General features: G+C 45.1%; 1 protein-coding gene across 1 annotated transcript in view; it reads left to right on the forward strand.

The window, feature by feature from the left end:
• LOC142750371 (uncharacterized) overlaps positions 1-27,261 on the forward strand; it is a 200,634-nt gene that overhangs the window by 122,732 nt on the left and 50,641 nt on the right. The gene's annotated exons all lie outside the window — the stretch shown is intronic.

Raw genomic sequence — 27,261 nt, forward strand, 5'->3', positions numbered from 1 at the left:
CTACAGGGGGGACTGTGTGGCGTTATCTACAGGGGGGACTGTGTGGCGTTATCTACAGGGGGGACTGTGTGGCGTTATCTACAGGGGGACTGTGTGGCGTTATCTACAGGGGGGACTGTATGGCGTTATCTACAGGGGGGACTGTGTGGCGAACGCCATACAGCCCCCCCTGTAGCTAACGCCATACAGTCCCCCCTGTAGATAAAGCCATACAGCCCCCCCCTGCAGGGAACGCCATACAGCCCCCCCCTGCAGGGAACGCCATAGAGCGACCCCCCCCCCCTGCAGGGAACGCCATACAGAGCCCCCCCTGCAGGGAACGCCATACAGCGCCCCCCCCTGCAGGGAACGACATACAGCGCCCCCCCCCCTGCAGGGAACGCCATACAGCGCCCCCCCCCCTGCAGGGAACGCCACACAGCGCCCCCCCCTGCAGGGAATGCCATACAGCGCCCCCCCCCTGCAGGGAACGCCATATAGCGCCCCCCTGCAGGGAACGCCATGCAGCGCCCCCCCTGCAGGGAACGCCATACAGCGCCCCCCCCCCCTCTGCAGGGAACGCCATACAGCGCCCCCCCCCTGCAGGGAACGCCACACAGCGCCCCCCCCTGCAGGGAATGCCATACAGCGCCCCCCCCCTGCAGGGAACGCCATATAGCGCCCCCCTGCAGGGAACGCCATGCAGCGCCCCCCCTGCAGGGAATGCCATACAGCGCCCCCCCCCCCCCCCCTCTGCAGGGAACGCCATACAGCGCCCGCCCCCCCTGTAGGGAACGCCATACAGCCCCCCCCCCCCCCCCCAAAAAAATGCGACCTATAGGGTGTCCTACAAATAACATGCATCCCTTATCCACAGGATAGGGGATACATGTGTGATCGCTGGCATTGATAGGGAGAACGGGGGACTGAAAGTCCCCTGAAATTCTCCATGACTAACCTCTGACTTCCGGCGTCTGTGTCGGCAGCTCAATAAAAATGAAAGGAGCGCTTGTCACGCATGCGCACAAGCGCAACCGGCGCTCCATTCATTTCTACGGAGCAGCCGACCCTGGAAGTCCGAGGTTTGTGATGGAGAACTTCAGGGGACTTTCAGTCCCCCGTCCTCCCTATCGCTGCCAGCGATCACACATGTATCCCCTATCCTGTGGATAGGGGATACATGTCTTTTGTTTAATGGCAGAGCGGGGAGATACCTCCCCGCTCTGCCGTAGTGATCAGTGGCGTCCCGCTAGCGGAGCCGGCGGCCATGGTGTGGGCACGTGCCGGTGGGCGACACGGGCCCCCTCATGCCGCGGGCTCCGTAGCAGTCGCTACGGCTGCTACGGCGGTAGTTACGCCACTGTCCAGAGTCTGTAATTGTTTTACGTTTGGGAAATACAATGTATATATCTGCTCCCCAATCTTCCATTTTACAAATATTGCTCTTCCTTCTGCATCACAGCTCTGATCCACATAGTTCCATGGGACATGTCCTGAGATCAAAATGCTTGTCCCCTTTGATGGAGAATCTAATGAGAAACTGTGATAGCTATCTGGGTAGTGCCTGTTCCACAATCTATGTTGTGGTGACCTGACAAAATGTTTTTCCTGAATAAAAACTATCTGTATTTTTTAATTAATAAGTAATTCAAGAGCATCGTTCTTTTCTCTGGGCTATTTAACCCTTTAATGTTTAATGAGCCGACCGTCAGTTCCCCTACTGGGGAGAGAGAAGCCCTCCTATCAACCGTAATCCTTAAAACAAACAAACAAAAACACAACACTAAAACAACCAATCCGGTTAAAGGCAGATTGTAAGTACTACCTATTAAATACCACCTATATTTAAATTAGCAAGAAAATAGAATGTATTCCTAACCCTCCTCCACTTTACCTTCCTCCTAGCGAACTATATTTCTTCTTTCTCTCATCAGATCCATCCCTCTCCACATTTTCCCATTTACTACACACCCACTACAGGAATCAATGTCTTCCTTCTTATAACAGCCCAATATATATGTGTGATGTGTGTATGTATATAAATATATATGTGTATATATATATATATATATATATATATATATATATATATATTTCTATGTGTCACGTTGGGTACATGGACCCACTGAGCCGTATCGCCTTAACGGTATGGCAGCTGGCCAACAGAACACAGGTCAAAGTCTATAGTTCGTATAGGTGTACCTGTGGTAGGTTCAGACAGTAGCGAGGCAGGCTCGGAAGGGACTTTAGCAGTAGGCGGACACCAGGCATGGTGTAACAGTATAGGCATGGTACACAGCACAGCACGACTCCAACTCAATACGGCACTTGACCAGGATAGCACAGGATACAGGTTATAAATAGCAGGAACGGGAAACACTGGGAACTGGAAGACACTAGGAGACCATTTGCAGAGACAAACTAGGGTAATGACAACAAAGCTCAGGCAAGGCAGGAAGGGGCTGGGCCCCTCTTATAGTCCAGGGTGCTCATAGGCTAATTTGGTACTAGTAGTTTTCTTGACAAAGAAGAACCCGGCTGCTGCCGGGGAGGAAGACTTCCGTATGAAGCCTCTCTCCAAGTTCTCCTTAACATAGGCAGATATGGACAGAGTCTCTGGCAAGGAGAGAGGATATAACCTACCTCGGGGAAGGGATGCACCAGGAGCCAGCTCGATAGGACAGTCATACTCACGGTGTGGGGGCAGCGTCTCCGCCTCTTTCTTGCTGAAGACATCCGACAATGCAGAATAATGGCAAGGCAATCCTGCCAAGTACTGAGGCATATGAGGCTGAGCCGAACGAACCTGTATCATGCAGTGGTTGAGACACTCGAAACCCCACTGGAAAACCTATCCAGAATTCCAGTCCAGGACTGGGGCATGTAGTCGGAGCCAGGGCAGGCCCAGCAGCACAGGGTTGACGGCTGTAGCCAGAACAAAGAACGAGACGAGCTCTGAATGGAGGGCTCCCACTTGGAGCCTCAGCGGCTTGGTCACATCTACAACCAGGTCTGGCAGAGGTAGTCCATTCACACATGCAACAATCAAAGGCCTCTCCAGAGGGATTGTTGGCAATTGGAGAAGATCCACCAGGTCTTTTCGAATAATATTAGCAGCGGATCCAAAGTCCAGATAAGCAGAGACCCGGTGCGTTTTTTCGCCGGACACTGTGGTCACGGGAATGGACAATTTAGACGAAAGTTCCTCTTTACCCAGGGTTGTCTCTCCCACCAACCCTAGGCTCTGGGGCTTTTGCAGGCACAGACGCACAAGATGGCCTCCGAGGCCGCAATATAGACAGAGTCCCGAGGTGCGTCTGCGTTGTCTCTCCTGGGTAGACAGCTTAAACTGGTCCGTCCTCACAGACGCCTTTGGAGGATCAGCATCTGAGGACAGCAGGGGTTTCTGCAAAGTAGGAACCCGGGCTAGGGAGTCCTCCCTCACGACGAGCTTCTTGGAACCGTTCTTGGATCCTTATATCATTCCAGGCGGCCAGAAGGATGAGGTCATCCAGGGTAGACGATAGATCTCGGGCGGCAAGCTCGTCCTTGATTTCAGGAGACAGTCCCTGCCAGAATGTAGCCACCAGGGCCTCTTTGTTCCACAACACTCCTCCCACCAGGTTGCGGAAGTGGATGGCGTACTCGCCCATAGAAGTGTCTCCCTGGCGTAGGTTCAGCAAGGAGGCGGCTGCAGACGAGACTCGTCCAGGCTCCTCAAATACCGTGCAAAATGTCCATATGAACCCCTGGAAGTCATGGGTTTCTGGTCCTTGTCTTTCCCAGATAGGGCCCTTCCAGTGAGGAGAGAGACGATGAAATCGACCCTTGCACCATCAGTCTAAAATGCCCTTGCATACAGGCTAAAGTGGATCTGGCACGGGTTAAAAAATCCACGGCAGGTCTTCGCGTCTCCATCATAGCGGGGTTCAGCACTGCCAGGAGGTGTAGTCGGAGGATCTATACTGCCAGTAGGCGTAGGAGGAACGGCAGCTTGCACATCCAGCTGATGTGCAATAATGTTCAATGCCTGGAGGAGTTGGTCCTGTCGAGACCGGAGGTCTAGCATATCCGCCCGCATCTCTTGTGACGACATCATGGTCTTGGATTGACCAGCGGGGTCCATGGCCTGAGCTTACTGTCACGTTGGGTATGTGGACCCACTTGTCTGTACCTCCTTAACGATATGGCAGCTGTACAACAAGACACAGGTAAAAGTGTATAGTTCCTATAGGTGTGCCTGTGGTAACTTCAGACAGTAGCGAGGCAGGCTCGGAAGGGACTTTGGCAGCAGGCGGACACCAGGCGTGGTCTAATAGGACAGGCGTGGTACACAGCACAGCACGACTCCAACTCAATATGGCACTTGACCAGGATAGCACGGGATACAGGTTACAGGTAGCAGGAACGGAAAACACTGGGAACTGGAAGACACTAGGAGACCCTATGCAGAGACTAACTAGGGTAACGACAAACAAAGCTCAGGCAAGGCAGGAAGGGGCTGGGCCCCTATTATAGTCCAGGGAGCTTATGGGCTAATTTGGTACTTCCACTCAGGTGTGCGCGCTGGCCCTTTAAGAGCAGGCATGAGCGTTCATGCGTACCCTACGGGACCTGGCCGAGAGAAGACGAAGTGAGTGGTGGCGTCCCCTGAGGTGGAGATGGGGGCCAGCGCTCACAGTTCCATGGCTGCGGCCGTCAGGAGGTGAGTGAGCATGGGCATGACAATATATATATATATATATATATATATATATACACCTAGGCTCTCCCTCCACACCCCTCCATTTATCTTTTAGGTTATACCCCTCCTAAACGTGCACACATACACTTCTATTCACAACGCCCAGTTGGTAAAAACACAATACACGCCCAGTTGTTAAAAAATACAATACACGCCCAGTTGGTAAAACCAGAAAACACGCCCAGTTGTCCATTGAAAAGCTAATTTGCATAAATCTAAAATTGCTCATAACTTGGGCAAAAATGATCGTTTTTCAAAAAAAAAAAAACTTTTCTGTTATCTACATTGCAGCGCCGATCACATTCAATAGGAGATAGGGATTTTATAATCTGGTGACAGAGCCTCTTTAAGCTTTGAATTCCTATCAGCGAACTCATTGTGACCCTTATTTATATTACCTCTTTTAATACCCTTATATTAATGGGGAAACTCTCCATCATTCCCCATTTATTTCTATACCCTCCCCTCTTCGCTAGTGCCTCACAGTATCCACTACACAATATAGCCTGTATAAATTACCACCCCCTACTTAACCTAAATGTAAATGTTCATCAGTTCAAAAATATATTCCTAAGGGCCTTATCTATATTTATTTCTGTTTCTCATATAGATATGTAATTCCAAAAAGGCCACAAGACTAGATATCCCCTGCAATGAAAATATAACCATAATTTATTATGCTACTCCAGTAGCAGTTTTGGACTAGTCCCTTCCATCTTGCGTATCAAGTAATACTGGTTTTACAGGCTCCTCCGTTGTCTCTTGTGCCTGTTGATTATACATCTCTATTCTAGTCCAGTCCAGAATTGATATTTCAGGAGTCTCCAAAAGTCTGCTTAGCCTGATCCCTTCTGTAGATGACCTCAGTATGAAAGTTGCACCATGTCTCCTTATGATTAAATGAAATGGATGGCCCCATCGATATATTGCTCCTGCTAAATTGATCTGTTCCATCACTGGCTTTAATAGCCGTCTTTTTTGTAGAGTCCGATAAACATTTTAATTTCTACGCCTTAATATAGCAAACTGCCTCTATCCCAGGCTTTCCTTAATATCTCCTCTTTTTCGGCAAAGTAATGTAAACGGCATAGCAAATTTCTAGGTTGGTCTATATTTCTCCTCTGTTCTTTTCTTCTTCCCGTACGATGCACCCGATCTATTATAATAGCAGTGTCTACCAGCCTTTCCAAAATCATATTAAAGATAGCCTTGACCTTTGGTTTTAAGTCTGTGGTTTTCTTCCCTTCCAGGATACCTTTTAGTCTGATGTTTTTACGCCGGCCTCGGTTTTCAAGGTCCTCTAATCCTATGGAAAGTTGGTATGCCTGTGATTGCATACAAGTTTTTTTCTACCTCCAGTAAACATATATTTTCTTTAACCCCTTAGTGACCAGCCCATTTTAGGCCCTAATGACCAAGCTATTTTATTTGTTTTTCTATAGTCGCATTCAAAGAGCTATAACTTTTTTATTTTTTCGTCTACATAGCTGTATGATGACTTGTTTTTTGCGGGATTAGTTGTACTTTTTAATAGCACGATTTTAGGGTACATATAATTTTTTTATTAACTTTTTTAGGGGGATTATAAAAAAAACCTGAAATTCCGCCATTGTTTTATGCGTTTTTAAATTGACGCCGTTCACTGTGCGACGTAAATAACATGTTAACTTTATTCTATGGGTCGGTACGATTACGGCGATACCACATATGTAGAGGTTTTTTATGTTTTACGACTTTTGCACAATAAAAACACTTTTGAACTAAAATTATTTGTTTTTGCATCGTTGGTTTCCAAGAGCCGTAACTTTTTTATTTTTCATCAATGTAGTGATTTTTTGGGCTTGTTTTTTGCGGGACGAGACTTAGTTTTGATTGGTACTGTTTTGGGGTGCATGGGACTTATTGATTCATTTTTATTATGACTTTTTTGGGGGGCAATGGAAAAAGATTGCAATTTCGCCATTGTTTTTTGCGTTTTTTTTTTACGGTGTTCACCTTGCGGTTTAAATTACATATTAACTTTATTAATGGAGTCATTACGGTCGCTGTGATACCATATATGTGTACTTTTATTTATTTATTTTTACACTTTTACTAAATAAAACCACTTTATGGAAAAAAATTGTTTTATTTATTTTTTTACTGTAATTTTTATTAATAATCTTTATTTCACATTTATTATTTATTTCACTAGTCCCACTAGGGGACTTTACTGTGTAATCTTCAGATCGCTGCTATAATGCTTTGGTATACTTCGTATCAGTGTAAATCTGACAGGCAATCTGTTAGGACGTGCCTCCGGCGCGTCCTAACAGGCATATGTCCAGGGCAGACCTGGGGGCTTTTATCAAGCCCCCGGCTGCCATGACAACCCATCGGAGACCCGCGATTGCATTTGCGGGCCGCCGATGGGTGACAGAGGGAGCTCACTACCTCTGTAAACAAGTTAAATGCAATGGTCGCTATTGACGGCGGCATTTAACGGGTTAAATGGCCGCGGTCAAAGTAAACTTCGATCGCGGGCGTTGGAGCAGGAGCTCAGCTGTCATCAGACAGCTGAGCTCTGGCTCCAGCCGCACGGGAGACACGTGCAGGACTTAGATTAGGCTCACGTGAAAAGGTGTCAGCCTAGCCTAAGGCCCCTTAGTGACGAACGTGAAAAGGCGTATTGTTGGTCACTAAGGGGTTAAGATCTCTAGGGAGGATTCATTAGATGTCACACGTTCCTCAATATTAACTATGTCCTCCCTGATCTCTCCTATTTCTTGTTGGTGAGAGAGCTCCAGTCTTTGCACTAATACATCAAGGTCTGCTCTGGTAGGGAGAGCCAATAGTAAGTCTCTTAGCTCTTGCATTTCAGTGCTTCCTCCTGAAGTTTTTTGTTTTAAATGTATTTATTTCTCATCTTGTACATGTTCGCCCATTACAGTATGGTCAATACTATCCTTTTTTATATTATATATCCTTTCAGACTGTTGACTCTCCGTTAACACTAGTGGGGCAGGGCGTTAAGTATGTGGTCATTGAGAGGCTGCTCATACTGTTCGTGCGGTCTCTTTCATTACTGGCTTCTCTTTGGCCTTCTTTCCCTCCTCTCTTAGTGGCCATCTTCCAGCTCTGACACCTTGCTTTTACTGTTTGTTTTTAATATTTTTATTTTATTTCTTTTCAGAACTTTCAAAGCCAGTTATTCCAATTTTCTTGTTACCATTCGTATTAGTTGTGGTAGTTTTCTCAATTTGCTTTACTGCCAGTATTATGGCGGGTATACTATTTAACATGCATTTATTAAGATATAATAAGTGTATCCAGCCGGTACTTTGCCCACAGGCATTTCGCTTTATTATCACAGGTTATTCTTAGCCTAGATGAAGGATAATGAAGTAGTATACCTCAATACCACTCTCAGTATGTTGTTTTTTTGTTTGTTTTTTCCAACAAAGGAGGTACAATACCAGCAATACAGCTTTTGCTGACCACAAGCAGCTTATTCCACACACATAGACCACAGACCTCTTCAATCCTCTGTACCAACCGCTTCACAGATCTCTTCATCTGCTTCTTCGTAGGCTGCTAATGTATATAATTTCACTTCACCGAACTTTTCACCGACTGTAAATCACAGACTACTTCTCATCAACAGCCTAATCAGGGGGAGTGGATGTGGGGCTACGTCACACACTAACATCCGCTCCATGCAGTGTCCGTTCCAGGCCAGTTCTGCTGCCATGGTACGGAACTGGATTTCATATTCTCTAACCATGGTTTCGCCTTGACGGAGTGTCAGGAGAGATGCAGCTGCAGAAGATGACCGACCAGGTTTCTCAAACTGTACGGTGGGTCTGTAGGAACAACTGCACATTGGAAATCTCTGGATCCTCACGTTCCCAGATAGGATTAGCCCTTGCCAGGTCCTTGCCAGTAGGGAGGGAGATGATTAAAGCAATCTTGGTCTCAGAGAAGAACAGCCTTTCGTGCAGCCTGAAGTGGATCTGGCATTGGTTAATAAAACCTCTGCAGGTCTTTGCATCCCTGTTGTAGCGAGGTGGTAGCGGCAGAGATGTTCTGGAGTCAGCACTGAAGGAGGAGCAGCAGGAGGAGGAACCATGGTGATTGAATTATAAGGATCCAAACAATGCACAATGTAGTTCACTGGCTGTAGGAGCTGATCCAGCCGTGCCCGGAGGTCATGCATGTCTGCCTGCATCGTTTGAAAAGCTGTCGTAGTCTTAGGCTGACCAGCGGTATCCATGGCCAGAGCGTACTGTCATGGCTGTGGGGTATGTGGACCCACTAGGCCGCTCTGCCATAGCGGAGAGCTGGCCCAACAACAGTCAATAACTGTCTCTCGGATATGAGTACCTGGGTAGAAGATCAGGCAGGTACTCGGAGTAGCAGACACGTGGTAAAGCAGGCACAGATGATGGTTGGCGTAGCATATGACACTGGACGTGGTAGATGACACCAGACCGTGGCAGATGAGGCACACACGACTCCCACAATAGGCTTAGGCTCAGGAACAAACACAGCAACAGGATACGGGAACACTGGAAGCAGGATACAACTAAGGGACAATTTGCATAGACGAACATAGGAATATAAATGACGCTCAGGCAAGGAGAGGAAGGGCAGAGCCCTTTTCAAAGTCCAGGGTGTTACTGGGTTGATTGGGAAACTTTAAGGCCGGGAGTGAGCGCGCAAACACTCTACAGTTCACGGGAGAGCACTGCAGCCCTGTGTGTCGACGTCTCTGAGGAGGGAGATGCCGACATGAAGATGCAGTCCTGCCGATAAGTGGAAGGTGCCGGCGGTCAGCAACTTCGGGCTTAACACATATTTAAAAAAAAAAAATAGATTTACTCTTTCACGTCCCTAATCTAATAAAATCTATACAACACCTGTGGGGTCAAAATGCTGGCTACATTTCTAATTAAATTTCTTGAGGGGTATAGTCTCCAAAATGGGGTCATATCTGGGGAATTTCTGCTGTACTCGAACTTCAGGGGCTTTGCAAATGCCACATGTCACCAAAAATAATTTGGCAAAATCTGTGCTCAAAAAGCCAAATGGTGCTCATTTCCCTCTGAGACATTGCCTAACAATTGTTGGTGTACTTTTTCTCATGAATTCCTTGTGGAAATGAAAAATGTTGCGCTAAAACGACATATTATTGGAAAAAAAATACTTTTCATTTTCACGGCCCAATTCTAATAGATTGTATAAAACACCTGTGGGGTTATAATGCTCAATACACCCTTAGGCCTTATTTACACAAGCGTGTTAAACGTCCGTGGGACGGCCGTTGAAACAGCAGCCGTCCCACGGACCTATGTAATTCAATGTGGCTGTTCACACAGCCGTTGTTTCAACGGACCGTGTGAAGGGTCCGTGCGAAAATAGGACATGTCCGTTCTTTTCACGCATCACGCATCCCTCCATAGACTCTCAACAGGGCTGAGCACGGATGCGCCTCGGACGTGAAAAACTGAAGTTCTCAGTGCTCGTGTGAATCAGGCCTTCGATACAGTCCTTCAGGGGTGCAGTTTTCAAAATGGGTTATTTTTGGGGGTGTATCTTATATTTTAGCAACTGATGGCCTCTTCAAACATGAAATAGTGTCTGGAAAACATGCTAATAGAAAGGAGGCCCCAAAATCCACAAGGTGCTCCATCATTTCTGAGGCCTGTATTTCAGTCATGTTGCACACATAGCCACATATGCGAGATTTCTAAAAACTGAAGATATTGAGTTGTGTTTGTCTGTTAACACTTGCTGTGTTACTGAAATAAATTGATTAAAATGGAATATCTGCAACAAAAAAAGAATGAAATTTGTAAATTTCACCTCCACTTTGCTTTCATTCCTGTGAAATACCTAAAGGGTTAACAAACTTCCTAAATTTTGTTTTGAATTCGTTGAGGGTGCAGTTTTTAACCCCTTGGGGATATATCACGTACATGTACGTGACAGCCGCCAAGGGGAAGTATGGAGCCCACTCACAGGTTGAGCGCTCTCCATACTGAGCGATGCCAGCTGTATGATAATACAGTTGACACCCCAGTGCAAAGGGCGTAATCGAAGATCATTTAAATAACTACTTAAATGCATCAATAGCGACCGCAGCATTTAAAGAGGCTCTGCCACCAGATTTTGCAACCCCTATCTGCTATTGCAGCAGATAGGCGCTGCAATGTAGATTACAGTAACGTTTTTATTTTTAAAAAACGAGCATTTTTGGCCAAGTTATGACCATTTTTGTAGTTATGCAAATGAGGCTTGCAAAAGTCCAAGTGGGTGTGTTTAAAAGTAAAAGTCCAAGTGGGCGTGTATTATGTGCGTACATCGGGGCGTTTTTAATACTTTTACTAGCTGGGCGCTCTGAAGAGAAGTAACATCCTCTTCTCTTCAGAACGCCCAGCTTCTGACAGTGCAGATCTGTGACGTCACTCACAGGTCCTGCATCGTGACGGCCACATCGGCACCAGAGGCTACAGTTGATTCTGCAGCAGCATCAGCGTTTGCAGGTAAGATCGACTTAGAGCGCCCAGCTAGTAAAAGTATTAAAAACGCCCCGATGTACGCACATAATACACGCCCACTTGGACTTTTACTTTTAAACACACCCACTTGGACTTTTGCAAGCCTCATTTGCATAACTACAAAAATGGTCATAACTTGGCCAAAAATGCTCGTTTTTTAAAAATAAAAACGTTACTGTAATCTACATTGCAGCGCCTATCTGCTGCAATAGCAGATAGGGGTTGCAAAATCTGGTGACAGAGCCTCTTTAAGCCCTTTAAATAAGGGATAAGTAAAAAGAAGGAAAAGGCTGGCACTGTTTTACTAGCTGGGCGTTGTGAATAGAAGTGTTTGTCAGCATTATATGTCAGCATCATACACTTCTATTCACAACGCCCAGTTAGTAAAACAAGTAAACGCGCCCAGATGTTACAAACACAATACACGCCCAGTTGGAAATAAGAGAAAACATGCCCAGTTGTCCATTAGAAAGGCTCATTTGCATAAATATAAAATTGCTCATAACTTGGCCAAAAATGATAGTTTAAAAAAAAAACAAAACATGTTACTGTTATCTACATTGCAGCGCCGATCACATGCAATAGGAGATAGGGATTTGATAATCTGGTGACAGAGCCTCTTTAAGGTGTTTGCAGCTCATCGGCACCCCAGCAAGGAAGTGGCTGCAATGGCAACCAGAGGCCTTCCGTAGCCGTTGGCATGATGGTGCCGACTTAGGAGCTGAGCCGGTGTAATCAGCAGTGGATGTCTGCTCTATGTACCTGTAACGGCAGGAATCAGAGTTAGCCCTTAGATGCAGCGATCCTAAGCAATAGCTGCATCTTAGTGGTTGGCAGCAGACTGACAGCCCTGCCTTGCAATCGCCTAACAATGGCCTCTTGCTTTCCCATTACGGAAGCCGATTAGGCCCTGCCCAGAGGTGAGGCCTAATCGGCTTGCTGTCAGTGAATGACTGACAGATCTAATACATTGCACTACATACGTAGAGCAATGTAATAGGAAAAAAAAATCTGACAGTTGGACCTTCAAGTACCCTAGTCAAAAAAGTTGTAAAAAATATAAGAAAAGTTTCAAGTAATAAAATCAAACACTATTGCCGTCTTCCTTTATCAAGTCCTTTTATTATTGAAAAAATTAAAAACCATACATATTTGGTATCGCCGCAACTGTAATGGCCTGAACTGTAAACATATTATGTTATTTATTCCACGCGGTGAACGACGTGAAAAAAAAAACTTAAAAAACAATGCCAGAATTTCTGTTTTTTGGTCACTTCCCTACAAAAATTTAAATAAGAAGTGATCAAAATGTTGCATGTATCCAAAAATGGTACCTAAAAAAAACAAGCCCTCATACAGCTCCGTCGACGAAAAAATAAAAAAGTTATGGTTCTCACAACATGGCGACAGAAAAAATACATTATTTTTATAAAAGTAATTTTATTGTGCAAAAAGTTGTAAAACATAAAAAGTGCTAGAAATTAGGTATTGCCGGAATCGTACTGACCCGCAGAATAAAGATAGCATGTCATACATGGTGAACGCTGTATAAAAAAACAATGCCAGAATTGCTGTTTTTTGGTCACCGTTCCTCCCAAAAATTAGGATAAAAAGTGATTAAAAAGTCGCATGTACCCCAAAATTGTACCAATAAAAACTACAGCTCGTCCCGCAAAAAAACAGCCATCATACCACTATGTCCATGAAAAAATAAAATTAGTTAAGGCTCCAATAAGTCAGGAAAGAAAATATGCAGTTGTGCAGGCCCGAGGGGAACATTTCTCCTGTTTCAAGCAGCAATTTATCAAGGTCCTAAACTTAGGGAACCAGGAAGGGGAAGATTCAAACATATCTGCTGGAAGTTAGGGTGCCTGTATTACACCAGGACAACACTTCCCAGCAAAATTCCCCAAACTGCAAAGGTGCAGGGTGTGTACTTAAAGAGGCTCTGTCACCACACTATAAGTGGCCTATAATGTACATGATGTGATCGGCGCTGTAATGTAGATTACAGCAGTGTTTTTTATTTAGAAAAACGATAATTTTTGACGGAGTTATGACCTATATTAGCTTTATGCTAATGAGTGTCTTAATGGACAACTGGGCGTGTTTTACTATATGACCAAGTAGGCGTTGTACAGAGGAGTGTATGACGCTGACCAATCAGCGTCATACACTTCTCTCCATTCATTTACACTGCAGATAGCGAAATATCTATATAGCTATTTGTAGTCACATAAACACACTATAACGCTACTCATGTGTCATGACAATGAATATACATTACCTTCAGCCGGGACGTGACGTGTATTCATTCTCCTGACCACTTCTGTAGTGTCTGTGTGATTTACAGCACAGCACAGCGAGATCTCGCTGTGAATGACAGTTTACAGCGTAATCTCGCGAGACTACACCTGCTGTTCTGTAAATCACAGAGACGCTACAGAAGTGGTCAGGAGAATGAATACACGTCACGTCCTGGCTGGAGGTAATATATATTCATTGTCATGACACATGAGTAGCGTTATAGTGTGTTTATGTGACTGCAAATAGCGATATACATTACAGCGCCGATCACATCATGTACAAGATAGGCCACTTATAATGTGGTGACAGAGCTTCTTTAAAGGGGGATAAGTACCATTTATGTGCAGAAAGGATTGCTTCACAGCGTAACAAATATGTAATGGATTTGCCAGACACAGGTTCTGTGTCGACGCCCGGGGTTAATCAGCCTTCATCAGCTCCAAGGTCTGCTAGAGTGACGCGATCTGTTACCACTCAGGCTCGCAGGCTGAGGAGAGGGAGAACCTATCACAGCCTGGCCTGACGGTTCTGCTCCCGCCCTTGCTCTATTTATACCCTCACTTGCAGTTGTTCCTTGCCCGTGATTGTCTTGTTTCCTGGCTCTGTGATTCCTGCTATTTACATTATTGACCGCTGTTACTTTTTGACCTTGGCTTGACTGACTTCTCCTTCTCTGATTTTATTACTAAGTACTCTCCTGTTTTGACTCGGCTCGTTCACCACTCCTGTTGCTCACGGTGTGCTGTGGGCCACTCCCCTACTTCCCCCTTTGCTTCTGTGTGCCCTTGTGTTGTCTGTGTTTCACTTATTGAGCGTAGGGACCGTCGCTCAGTTGTACGCCGTCACTTAGGACGGGCCGTGCAAGTAGGCAGGGACTGAGTTGCGGGTAGATTAGGGCTTACCTGTCCGTCTCCCTACCCTGATTCGTTACATAATCACAGGCCCATATACCTTTTCTTACCCTGGTCCCAGACTCTACTATGGACCCCCTTGAGGCCCTGGCTCAGCAAATGCTCCCTACAGGTCCAAGACCTGGCTCAGAGGTTCAACCAGCGTGATGCTACCCAAGTAGTGCCCTTCACCTCACCTCTTGAACCCCACCTCAAGTTGCCTGACCGGTACTCAGGGGACCAGAAGACTTTTTTCTCTTTTCGGGAGAGTTGTAGACTCTTTCCTCTTAAGACCTCTGGTTCTGAGAGCCAGCGAGTGGGTATAATTAGGTCCCGGCTCCAGGACGACCCCCTGGAATGGGCCTTCTCCTTGGCTCCTGACGCCCCTGAACTTTCTTCTGTTAACCTTTTTTTGCTGCTCTCGGGCTTATCTATGACGAGACTGACAAAACTGCCTTTGCTGAGAGTCAGCTGGTAACCTTACGTCAGGGTAAGAGACCCGTTGAGGAGTACTGTTCTGATTTTAGGAAGTGGTGTGTAGCTTCTCGGTGGAATTACCCTGCCTTGAGGTGCCAGTTTAGGTGGGGTCTGTCAAACGCCCTGAAAGACCTATTAGTTAGCTATCCCACTTCAGACTCTAGATCAGGCTATGGCTTTAGCGGTACGTCTTGACCGATGTCTCAGGGAGCGACGACTTGAAAGTTCTGGTGCCTTCACCTCTGGCTCCCCTATGATGGCTCCAGAGGTTCCTTTGCTTCGTTCTTCCACGGAGAACTCGGATGAACAGATGCAACTCGGGGCCTCCGTGTCTCCCCAACAACGTAGAGATTTCCGCAGGAAGAATGGTCTCTGCTTCTACTGTGGGGATGACAAGCATCTACTGAACTCCCGTCCCAAGCACAAGAATAAGCAGCCGGAAAGACTTCCGTGCCTAAGTGACCATCAGGGAGGTCGCTTGGGCGCACAGGTATTTCCCGTAAACATAAAGCCTAATAAAATCTTGCTCCCCTTTCAGGTCTCTTTTGATGGTAGGTCTGCCACCTGCAGTGCCTTCGTGGATTCAGGATCTGCTGCTAATATTATGTCTGTGGAATTTGCTATGTCTCTATCTATGCCATTAATTGATTTGCCTAAACCTGTCCCGGTAGTGGGTATAGACTCCACTCCGCTTGCTAATGGTTATTTTATGCAGCATACCCCTGTTTTTGAACTCATTGTTGGCTCCATTCATTTGGAGCAGTGTTCTGTGTTAGTGATGCAGGGGTTATCGTCCGATTTGATTTTAGGCCTTCCTTGGTTGTAGACACATAATCCCACTTTTAACTGGAATACTGGTGATCTTACTAAATGGGGTAATGAATGCATGACGTCATGTTTTTCTATTAATTTGGTTTCTCTCGTTGAGGAGGTGAACACTCTACCTGAGTTTATTCAGGACTTCGCTGATGTCTTTTCTAAAAGGGCCTTCGAAGAGTTACCTCCTCATAGAGAGTACGATTGCGCAATCGATTTGGTACCAGGAGCTAAGCTCCCTAAAGGTAGGATATTTAATCTCTCTTGTCCTGAACGTGAAGCCATGAGAGAATATATCCAGGAAAGTCTGGCCAAGGGTTACATTCGCCCCTCTACTTCTCCGGTAGGTGCTGGCTTCTTCTTCGTGGGGAAGAAGGATGGTGGTCTTAGGCTGTGCATCGACTACCGAAATTTAAATAAGATTACTGTTCGGAACCAATATCCCCTTCCTTTGATTCCTGATCTCTTCAATCAGGTTCAGGGTGCCCAATGGTTCTCGAAGTTTGATCTTCGGGGGGCTTATAACCTTCTCCGGATCAGAGAGGGGGATGAGTGGAAGACTGCGTTTAATACACCCGAAGGTCATTTAGAATATCTCGTCATGCCCTTTGGGTTGTGTAATGCTCCCGCGGTCTTCCAAAATTTCATAAATGAGATTTTAAGAGACTATCTGGGGGTAATTCTTGTAGTGTGCCTTGATGATATACTTGTGTTTTCCAAGGACTGGTCCTCCCACATTGAGCATGTCAGGAAGGTGCTCCAGGCCCTTCGGAAAAACAAACTCTTTGCAAAAACCGAAAAATGTGTGTTTGGGGTGCAGGAGATGCCATTTTTGGGTCAAATCCTCACTCCTAATGAATTCCGCATGGACCCTGCCAAGGTTCAGGCTGTGGCAGAATGGGTCCACCCTGCCTCCCTGAAGGCCTTACAGTGTTTCCTGGGGTTCTCTAATTATTACAGGAGATTTATTGCTAATTTCTCGGTCACCGCTAAGCCTCTTACGGACCTCACTTGTAAAGGTGCTGATTTCCTCCACTGTTTTGGAGAGCTTTCTGTAAGAAACTGGAGATTGATCTGTCCTTTTCCTCGGCCTTCCATCCTGAAACTAATGGCCAAACTGAGAGGACTAATCAGTCTCTAGAACAATACTTAAGGTGTTTTATCTCAGACTGTCAAAATGATTGGGTCTCCTTCATTCCCCTCGCCGAATTTTCCCTTAATAACCGAGTCAGTAACTCGTCGGGGGTCTCTCCCCTCTTCTGTAATTTTGGGTTTAATCCACGGTCATCCTCCGTTTCACCTGGTGGTTCCAACAATCCCGAGGTAGATGTCGTTCATCGGGAACTGTGCACAGTCTGGGCCCAGGTTCAGAAGAACCTTGAGGCGTCCCAGAGCATCCAAAAGACTCAGGCAGATAAAAGATGTTCAACTAACCCCCGTTTGTGGTCGGGGATCTGGTGTGGCTGTCTTCTAAAAATTTGCGCCTTAAAGTTCCGTCCAAGAAATTTGCACCCCGGTATATAGGGCCGTACAAGATCATTGAGGTCCTCAACCCTGTCTCCTTCCGGCTAGAGTTACCCCCGTCTTTTCAGATACACAACGTGTTCCATGCCTCCCTCTTGAAAAGCTGCTCCCTGTCCTTGGCTACATCGAGTAAACCTCCGGTCCCTGTTCTCACTCCTGATGGGGTAGAATTCGAGGTAGCCAAGATTGTGGACAGCAGGATCGTCCAAGGCTCCCTCCAGTACCTGGTCCATTGGATAGGATACGGGCCTGAGGTGAGAACTTGGGTACCCGCCCGGGATGTTCACGCCGGTATATTGCTGAGGAAGTTCCATCTTCGGTTCCCCAACAAGCCAGGCCCACCTAGGAAGGGCCCAGGGACTGAGTTGCGGGTAGATTAGGGCTCACCTGTCCGTCTCCCTACCCCGATTCGTTACAAAATATCTATGGATTATTTTATTGTTTTTTTTACCACCTGACTATGCCCCTGATATACTCTGCCCGGCTTACATGTACCCCCACATTATAAACTAAAATACCAGTAATATCCCACACAAAACTACTACCAAGCAAAATCCATGCTCCAAAAGCCAAATGGTGCTCCCTACTTCCACATACATGGCATCGCCATACCTGGGAGAACCCTTTTAACAATTGTTGGGGTGTATGTCTTCAGTGGCACAAGCTGGGCGCAACATATTTGCCACTCAAATGGCATATCTAGGAAAAAACTGCAATTTTTACTTTGCACCATCAACAGCGCATTCATTTTTGGAAAAGACCTGTGGGGTGAAAATGCTCACCCCTTAATAAATGCCTTGAGGCATGTAGTTTCCGAAATGCTGTCACTTCTCAGAGGTTTCTTTTGTTATTTCACATCAGAGCCTGTTCTGGAAAACACCTGTGGGGTTAACATGTTCACTACAACCCTAGGCGAATACCTTGAGGGGTGGAGTTTCCAAAATGAGGTCACTTCTGGGGGGTTTCCACTGTTTTGGTCCCACGGGGGCTTTGCAAATGCGACATAGTGCCCAGAACCAACTCTGCAATATCTGCATCCCAAACAGCAGTTCATGACCACATATGGGATATTGCCGTACTCGGGCGAAATTGCTTTGCAAATGTTGTGGTGCTTTACCTCCTTTATTTGTTGAGAAAATAAAGAAATTGGAGCTAAAACTACGTCTTATTGAAGAAAAATTATTATTTTAATTTTCACGTCCAAATCTAATAAAATATATGAAACACCTGTGAGGTCAAAATGCTCACTAAACCCCTAGATGAATTCCTTGTGGGGTGTCGTTTTTAAAATGGGGTATTTTTTGGGGTGTTTCCTTTGTTTTCGCAACACAAGGTCTTTTCAAATCTTACATGGTGCATAAAATATATTCTACTAAAAAGTAGGCCCCAAAATCCACTAGGTTCTCCTTTGTTTCTGAGACCTGTGCTTCAATAAATTAGCACACGAGGGCCACATGTGGGATATAAAAACTGCAGAATCTGGGCAATAAATAGTAAGTTGTGTTTTTCTGGTAAATCCTTCTGTGTTACAGACAAAAATTTATTAAAAATGAATTTCTGCAAAATAAATGAAATTTGTAAATTTCACCTCCACTTTTCTTTAATTCTTGTGAAACGCCTAAAGGGTTAAATGGGTTGTCCACCTTCTGACAACCAATGACCTATCCACCGGATAGGTCATCTGTAAAGGATCTGCCAGACACAGCTTCTGTGTCGACGCCCGTGGTTAATCAGTCTGCACCTGCTCCTAGGTCTGATAGAGTGACTCGATCTGCTACCACTCAGGCTGGTAGGCTGAGGAGTGGGAGAACCTATCACAGCCTGGCCAGACGGTTCTAGCTCCCGCCCTCGGTCTATTTATACCTTCATTTCCTGCTTGTCTTTGCCTGTGATTCTATCTTGTTTCCTGGCTCTGCTGTTCCTGCTATTACTATTGACCTCTGCGTCATATTGACCCTGGCTTTACTGACTACACTCCTGCTCTGCGTTTGGTACCTCGTACACTCCTGGTTAGACTCGGCTCGTTCACTACTCTTGTTGCTCACGGTGTTGCCGTGGGCAACTGCCCCATTTCCCTTAGCTTCTGTGTACCCTTGTCTGTTGTGCACATATTGAGCGTAGGGACCGTCGCCCAGTTGTACGCCGTCGCCTAGGATGGGCCGTGCAAGTAGGCAGGGACTGAGTGGCGAGTAGATTAGGGCTCACCTGGCTGTCTCCCTACCCCGTCATTACATCATCAGTATATCATCGGTGTGGGTCCGACACCCAGACCTCGCACCGATAAGCCGCTCTGGTGGCCTGCAGGCATCGGATGTTATGGCACATAATGCTTCGCACGGAGCCAGGAAGCAGTTATCTCTGTATATATCATAGCGGCCGTGCTGCATAACTGCAGGTCCTCTCCTATTCACTTGAATAAGTGCTTCCGGCATGTACATCCGGTGCACGGAGGCACCGGACCAGCTGATCTGTGCGGGGTCTGGGTGTTCGACCCCCACAGATCATGTACTGATTACCTATCCGATGTTGCTTCTGCAGGAGCGGAATCCCCTGCCAGAGTGGGACGGAGATTCCGCTCCAGGAGTAAGCCCTTGATGTTATTGTAAATATATGGATAGTGACGTCAGGTGCTTCTCTAGGAGCGGAATCCCATGCCAGAGTTGAGTCTGGCCGCCGGGGATTCCGCTCCTACAGGGAGCTACAGTGGCGCTATCTCCTGGGCAGGGGGGTTGCTATCTTCAGGCAGGGGGGTACCATCTACATGGAGGGGGGCTATCTACAAGATTAGAATCCCCGGCCAGAGATCTCGCAATGCTCTGGCCAGGGACTCCGTAGTTGAAAGCCTAACATCACTGTCCATATATGGATGTCAAGGGCTTCTTCGCACTAAGCATTTAAAGTAGCGCTGTGTGCGGGGAATCCTCGGCCAGGATCAGTTTTCACCGTCCGTTACAAGGATTGATTCCTGAAAAACGGCCGGTAAAGACTGATCCAATTGACTTCTATGGGAGCCGTGGGGTTGTGAAAACGGCCCAAAATAGGACATGTCCTATTTTTTCACGGCCGTATGAATACACCCCTAGAATTCTATTGTTATTAAAACGGCCGTGTGACGGCTGTTATAAAAACGGCAGTTTTTCACTGCCGTGTGAATGTAGTCTAATAAAAAAAGTAAAATACAGTAAGGGCCTGTTCATACGTGGAGGATTTCTGCAGACACTGTCCACATCAATGCCGCACATAATCTGCGTTGCAGATTCCGTTGCGCCTTTGCCTAAAATGTCAAGTAAATTGCTGCGGATTAGTCTTTGAGGATTCAGGTGAAGAGTACATCCTGCTCTCTTTTAAAACATTCCATCTCAGTCTGGCTATAGACCTCGAAACACATAGGTCCAGCCAGAATGATGAAATACCCTGTTCGTGAAAGCAATCCGCAACGCAACACACATAACATCTGCGGATTTCATTGCGTAATTTTGCAACTCTATTGAAGTCAATGGAGAAATTCCGCCACAAGTACGCAACAAGTCCGCAACAGCCAGTGTATGCTGCGGACCACCAAATTCCGCACCGCAGCCTATGGTCCACAGCTGAGTTTTCCACAACGTCTGCACGAACATAACTAAAAAGGTGTGGAAACCAATGGACAAACTGTCTGCTGCGAATTTCCACTGCGGACTGTCCGCAGCGGAATTCCACAGCAATTCCGCCACATCTGGACGTGCCCTTAAAGGTTTTTTTAATGTTCCCTAAAGCAATGTTAAAAAAAAAGAAGTTTACATAACTGGTATCGCCGCGTCCGTAAAAACCCAAACTATTACAATATAATGTTACTTAACCTGCTCGATGAACGCCGTAGAAAAAAAAAATACCCAAATTGCTGTTTTTTGGTCTCCTTAGCAACTGAAAAAATTTTAATAAAAAGTGTTCAAAAAGTCGCATTTACCCCAAAATGGTACCAGTACAAACTACAGCTTGTCCTGTAAAAAAATAAGCCAACACATCGCTAAATTGACTGAAAACGGAAAAAGTAATGGCTCTCGGAAAGTTGCAGCACAAAACTATTTTGTTTTTTAAACAAAACGTGAAAGAAACTATATAAATTTGATATCTCTGTAATCGTATCAACCTGTAGAATAAAGTTAACATGTCCCTTTGACCGCAAGATGTACGTCGTAAATACGAAACCCAAAAAACAAAGGTGGATTCACAGTTTTTTTCCCATTCCACCCCACAAACAATTTTCTTTCAGTAAATTATATGGCACACTAAATAATGCAGTGGAAAAACTACTACTCGCCCTGCAAAATAACAAGCCCTCATACAGCTATGTCAATGGAAAAATATAAAAGTTATGGCTTTTGGAAGGCGGAAAAGAAAAAAATTAAAATCCAAAAAATATCTGCGACTCCAAGGTGTAAATGATGTATGGTTTATGAGGGGTTTCTAATATATAGGCCCTCAAAGACACTTCAAAGCTGAAGTGGTGCCTAAAAATTATGTTTTGTAAGTTTTGTTGAATATTTGAAAAACTGTTAGTTAACTTAACCCCTTAAGGACGCAGCCTAGTTTGGGCCTTAAGGCTCAGAGCCCATTTTTCAAATCTGACATATTTCACTTTATGTGGTAATAACGTCGGAATGCTTAAACCTACCCAAGCGATTCTGAGATTGTTTTCTCGTGACACTTTGGGCTTCATGTTCGTGGTAAAATTTGGTCGATATATTCAGTCTTTATTTGTGAAAAATTGCAATATTTAGAGAAAATTTACAAAAAATAGCATTTTTTAGAATTTAAATGCATCTGCTTGAAAAACAGACGGTTATACCACCCAAAATAGTTACTAGTTCACATTTCCCATATGTCTACTTTAGATTGGCATGGTTTTTTGAACATTATTTTATTTTTCTTGGACTTTACAAGGTTTAGAACATAAACAGCAATTTCTCATATTCTTAAGAAAATTTCAAAAGCCTTTTTTTGAAGGTGCCAGTTCAGTTCTGAAGTGGATTTGAGGGGCCTATGTATTAGAAACCCCCATAAAACACCCCATTTTAAAAACTAGACCCCTCAAAGTATTCAAAACAGCATATAGAAAGTTTTTTAACCCTTCAGGCATTTCACAGGAATTAAAGCAAAGTGGAAATGAAATTTGCAAATTTCATTTTTTCTGCTGAATTTCAATTTTATTCAATTTTTTTTTAGTAACAGAGAAGGTTTTACCAGAGAAACACTACTAAATATGTATTGTCCAGATTCTGCAGTTTTTAGAAATGTCCCACATGTGGCCCTACTGCGCTCGTGGACTAAAACACAAGCCCTAGAAGCAAAGAAGCACCTAGTGCATTTTGAGGCCTCTTTTTTATTAGAATATATTTTAGGCAGCATGCCAGGTTTGAAGAGGCGTTGAGGTATCAAAACAATGGAAACCCACCAGAAGTGACCCCATTTTGGAAATTACACCCCTCAAGGAATTAATTTATGGTTTTTGTTATCATTTTGACCGCACAGTTTTTTCACAGCACCTATTTGAATTGGGCTGTGAAATGAAAAAAATGATATTTTTTCCAATAAAATGTCATTTTTGATCAAATTTTCTTATTTTCACAGGGAACAACATACCCCATTTTGTTGCCCAATTTGTCCTTAGTGCGGCAATACCCCATTTGTGGTGATAAACTGCCGTTTGGGCCCATGGGAGGGCTCAGAAGGAAAGGAGCGCTATGTGTTTGTTGGAGTCCAGATTTTGCTGGATTGGTTTTCGGGTGCCATGTCGCATTTGCAGAGCCCCAGAGGTATCAAAGCAATGGAAACCCACCCGAAGTGACCCCATTTTGGAAACTACACCCCTCAAGGAATTCATTTATGGTTTTTGTTATCATTTTGACCGCACAGGTTTTTCACAGCACCTATTTGAATTGGGCTGTGAAATGAAAAAAATTATTTTTTTTCCAATAAGATGTCATTTTTGATCAAAATTTCTTATTTTCACAGGAAACAACATACCCCATTTTGTTGCCCAATTTGTCCTTAGTGCGGCAAGACCCCATTTGTGGTGATAAACTGCCGTTTGGGCCCATGGGAGGGCTCAGACGGAAAGGAGCGCTATGTGTTTGTTGGAGTCCAGATTTTGCTGGATTGGTTTTCGGGTGCCATGTTGCATTTGCAGAGCCCCAGAGGTATCAAAGCAATGGAAACCCACCAGAAGTGACCCCATTTTGGAAACTACACCCCTCAAGGAATTCATTTATGGTTTTTGTTATCATTTTGACCGCACAGTTTTTTCACAGCACCTATTTGAATTGGGCTGTGAAATGAAAAAAATGATATTTTTTCCAATAAGATGTCATTTTTGATCAAAATTTCTTATTTTCACAAGGAACAACATACCCCATTTTGTTGCCCAATTTGTCCTTAGTGCGGCAATACCCCATTTGTGGTGATAAACTGCCCTTTGGGCCCATGGGAGGGCTCAGAAGGAAAGGACCACCATTTGGCCTACTGGAGCTTTTCTGGTGCTAAGTCATGTGTGCAGAAGCCCCTGAGGTACCAGTACAGTTGAAACCCCCGAGAAGTGACCCCATTTTAAAAACTACACCCCTTAAGACATTCATCTAGAGGTGTAGTGAGCATTTTGACCCCACAGGTACTGTGTAAAAGATAATGCGCAGCAGATGGTGCAGTGTGAGATTTGCAATTTTATATATGTATATGCCATTTCAGTGTCCAATATAGTGTGCCCAGCATGCGCCACCGGAGATATACACCCCTTAAATTGTAATGTGGGTTCTCCTGGGTACGACAATACCCTACATGTGGCTGTTATCAGCTGCCTGGGCATACGGCAGGGCTCAGAAGGGAAAGATGAGGGGGGTAAGCTGTGCGGAGTGCATCAGGGTAAATTAAAAATCAAGGGATGTATGATACATTTTAAAACAATCTTTTATACAGAGCCCTGGTTTTTCGGGACACGTGTCACATTGGTATATTGTGTTCTTCCTTATCCCCCTCTTATAGCAGACTCTGCACCTCTTTTGACTCTTTCCCTTTCCACCGGTTTGGGGACCTTCTCCTGGAAAGTGTTGCCCTGGTACGATGCGTGTGGCCTCGCTTCCAGAAGTACTGGGTGCCCCCCCTTCCTGGTCCCTAAAGATTAGATCTTGAAATTCCAGGAAAGTTCCCCTCTGGCCTGCACATCGACGTAGCACATACGCATTGTACAAAGCCATCTGTATGATGTGCCCGGCCAGCTTCTTATACCACACCGCATGGCGCTGTAGGGCTTCAGGACTTGATTTGACAAGTCCATCCCTCCCATGTACCTATTGTAGTCCAGGATGCAGTCTGGTTTGGGGGTGGCCTTTCCTTCATATATCCTAAACCTGTAGGTATACCCTGATGCACTCTCACAGCTTATACATCTTCACGCCATACCTTGCCCTCTTACCCGGCAGGTACTGGCGGAATTGAACCCTCCCTTTAAAATGTACCAGGGACTCATCAATAGAAAAACACTTCTCGGGGGTGTATGCTTGGGAAAACCGGGCACTGGAACGGTCTAATAGGGGTCTCCGTTTATACAAACGGTCAAAACTGGGGTCATCTCGGGGTGGGCACGGCTCATTATCAGTATAATGTAAGAAGCGAAGTATTGCCTCATTTATTTATTTTTTTAGGTTCCAGTTCATTTCTGAAGTTGCTTTGAGGGGCCCATATATTAGAAACCCCTATCAAACACCCCATTTTAGAAACTAGACCCCTCAAAGTATTCACAACAGCATTTAGAAAGTTTATGAACCCTTTAGGTGTTTCACAGAAATTTAGAGCAAAGTAGAGGTGAAATTTACTCTTTTTATACCATTTTTTTTATAACACAAAAGGATTTATCAGAGAAACGCAACTCAATACTTATTGCCCAGATTCTGCAGTTTAGAGAAATATCCCCCATGTGGCTCTCGGGCGGTAATGGACTGAAGCACCGACCTCCGAAGCAAAGGAGCACCTAGCGGATTTTGAGCCCTCTTTTTTATTAGGCACCATGTCCGGTTTGAAGAGGTCTTGTGGTGCCAAAACATTGGAAACCCCCCAAAAGTGACCCCAATTTGGAAACTAGACCCCTTGAGGAATCCATTGTAGTTTTCTTGGGGTGCATGCGGCTTTTTGATCAGTTTTTATTCCATTTTTAGGTGGCGTGGTGACTAATAAACAGCAATTCTACTATTGTTTTTGTATACTTTTTTTTTTTACAGCGTTCACCGTGCGCTATAAATGACATATTCACTTTATTCTGCGGGGCGATACGATCACGGCGATACCAGATGTTTATAGTTTTTTTTTATGTCTTATGGCGTTTGCACAATAAAATACGTTTTGTAAACAATCATTCACTTTTTGTGTTGCCTTATTCTAAGAGCCATAACGTTTTTATTTTTCAATCAATAAAGCCGTGCGAGGACTTATTTTTTGCGTAACGAACTGTAGTTTCCATCAGTACCATTTTTAGGTACAAATGCGACTTTTTGATCTCTTTTTATTCCATTTTTTGGGAGGTGAAGTGACCAAACAATTGTGATTGTGGTACGGTTTATTAATATTTTTTTTTACGGCGTTCACCGTGCGGGATAAATAACAAAATAATTTTGTCGCTCAGGCCGTTACGGACGCGGCGATACCAATTATGTATAGTTTATTTGTTTGTTTATATATTTTTATTAATAATAAAGGACTGATAAGGGAAAAAGTGGGACTTTTACTTTTATTACTTTTAAAACTTTTATTTTCTTATTTTTACACATCTTTTTTTAACTTTTTTTTTACTTTATTACTTTGTCCCACTAGGGGACATGAGGGCAGGAGGCTCTGATCGCTATTCTAATACACTGCACTACATGCGTAGTGCAGTGTATTAGAACTGTCAGCTACTCACTGACAGCAAGCATAGTGGGTCCTGACGTTGTCAGGACCCACTAGGCTTCCGTCTATGGCATAGCCGGACGCCATTGTTTGGTGTCCGGTTGCCATAGTCACCATCGCCGGCCGCTATCGCGTAGCAGGCCGGCGATGGCAGCTTAACCCCTAAAAAGCCGCGATCTCTATAGAACGCGGCTTTTAAGGGGTTAATCAGCGGGGACACAGCGATCGGTCCCCGCTGTAGGAGCTGTGACAGCTGCTGAACAAGACAGCAGTGTCACAGCTCCTGTATGTGTCGGGAGGACGGCCGAAACGGCCGTTACTCCCGAGACGTACTATTACGGCATGGAGCGCGAACGATACAGCTGCCATGACGTAATAGTACGTCAAGGAGCGGGAAGGGGTTAAAAGCCCTGGGCCCCTTGCACACGACCGTAGGATTCGTCTGTAATTAAGGACTGTAATTACGCACCCATTCACTTCTATTGCCCACGAACACCTTCCCGTATATTTACGGGAAGGTGTCTGTGCCATAGAAAGGCTCCGCAAAAGATAGGACATGTCCTATTTTTTGCTTTTTACAGACCATGCTCCCTATTTTATATGGAAGCACGGCCCGCAAAACGGCCTGGGATTATGGGCACGATCTTGTGCAGGCGGCCTTAGGCCCTGAGTTTTTGGCAGGCAGAAAAATCTGTCCCAAAATTCCATTAGGAAATACTAACCATGTATTCTGCAAATACTAGCCATGATTTTTGCAGTGGCTTTCGCTGTGTTTTTCAAAAAACGCCTTCTCTGCCTCCCATTGACTTCAATGGGGGTCAGAGGCGGAACCGCGGCAGGAAAGAGCATGCAGCTTATTTTACCGCGAGCGGCTAAAAATCGCCGCAAAGAAAAAATACCTCCGCCTCCCATTAAAATTAATAGCAGGTGGTTTCGGACGTTTTATGCCACTGATTCTAATGCGGTTTAAGTGATTAGCATAAAAAGACTCAGTATTAACTGGGTCTTATATGGTCAGTTCCCACTGAGTTTTTTGGTGCTGATTTTGATGTGGAAACCACATCAGAATCCG

The sequence above is a fragment of the Rhinoderma darwinii genome, chromosome 3 (assembly GCF_050947455.1).
Source record: "Rhinoderma darwinii isolate aRhiDar2 chromosome 3, aRhiDar2.hap1, whole genome shotgun sequence".
NCBI classification, from domain to species: domain Eukaryota; kingdom Metazoa; phylum Chordata; class Amphibia; order Anura; family Rhinodermatidae; genus Rhinoderma; species Rhinoderma darwinii.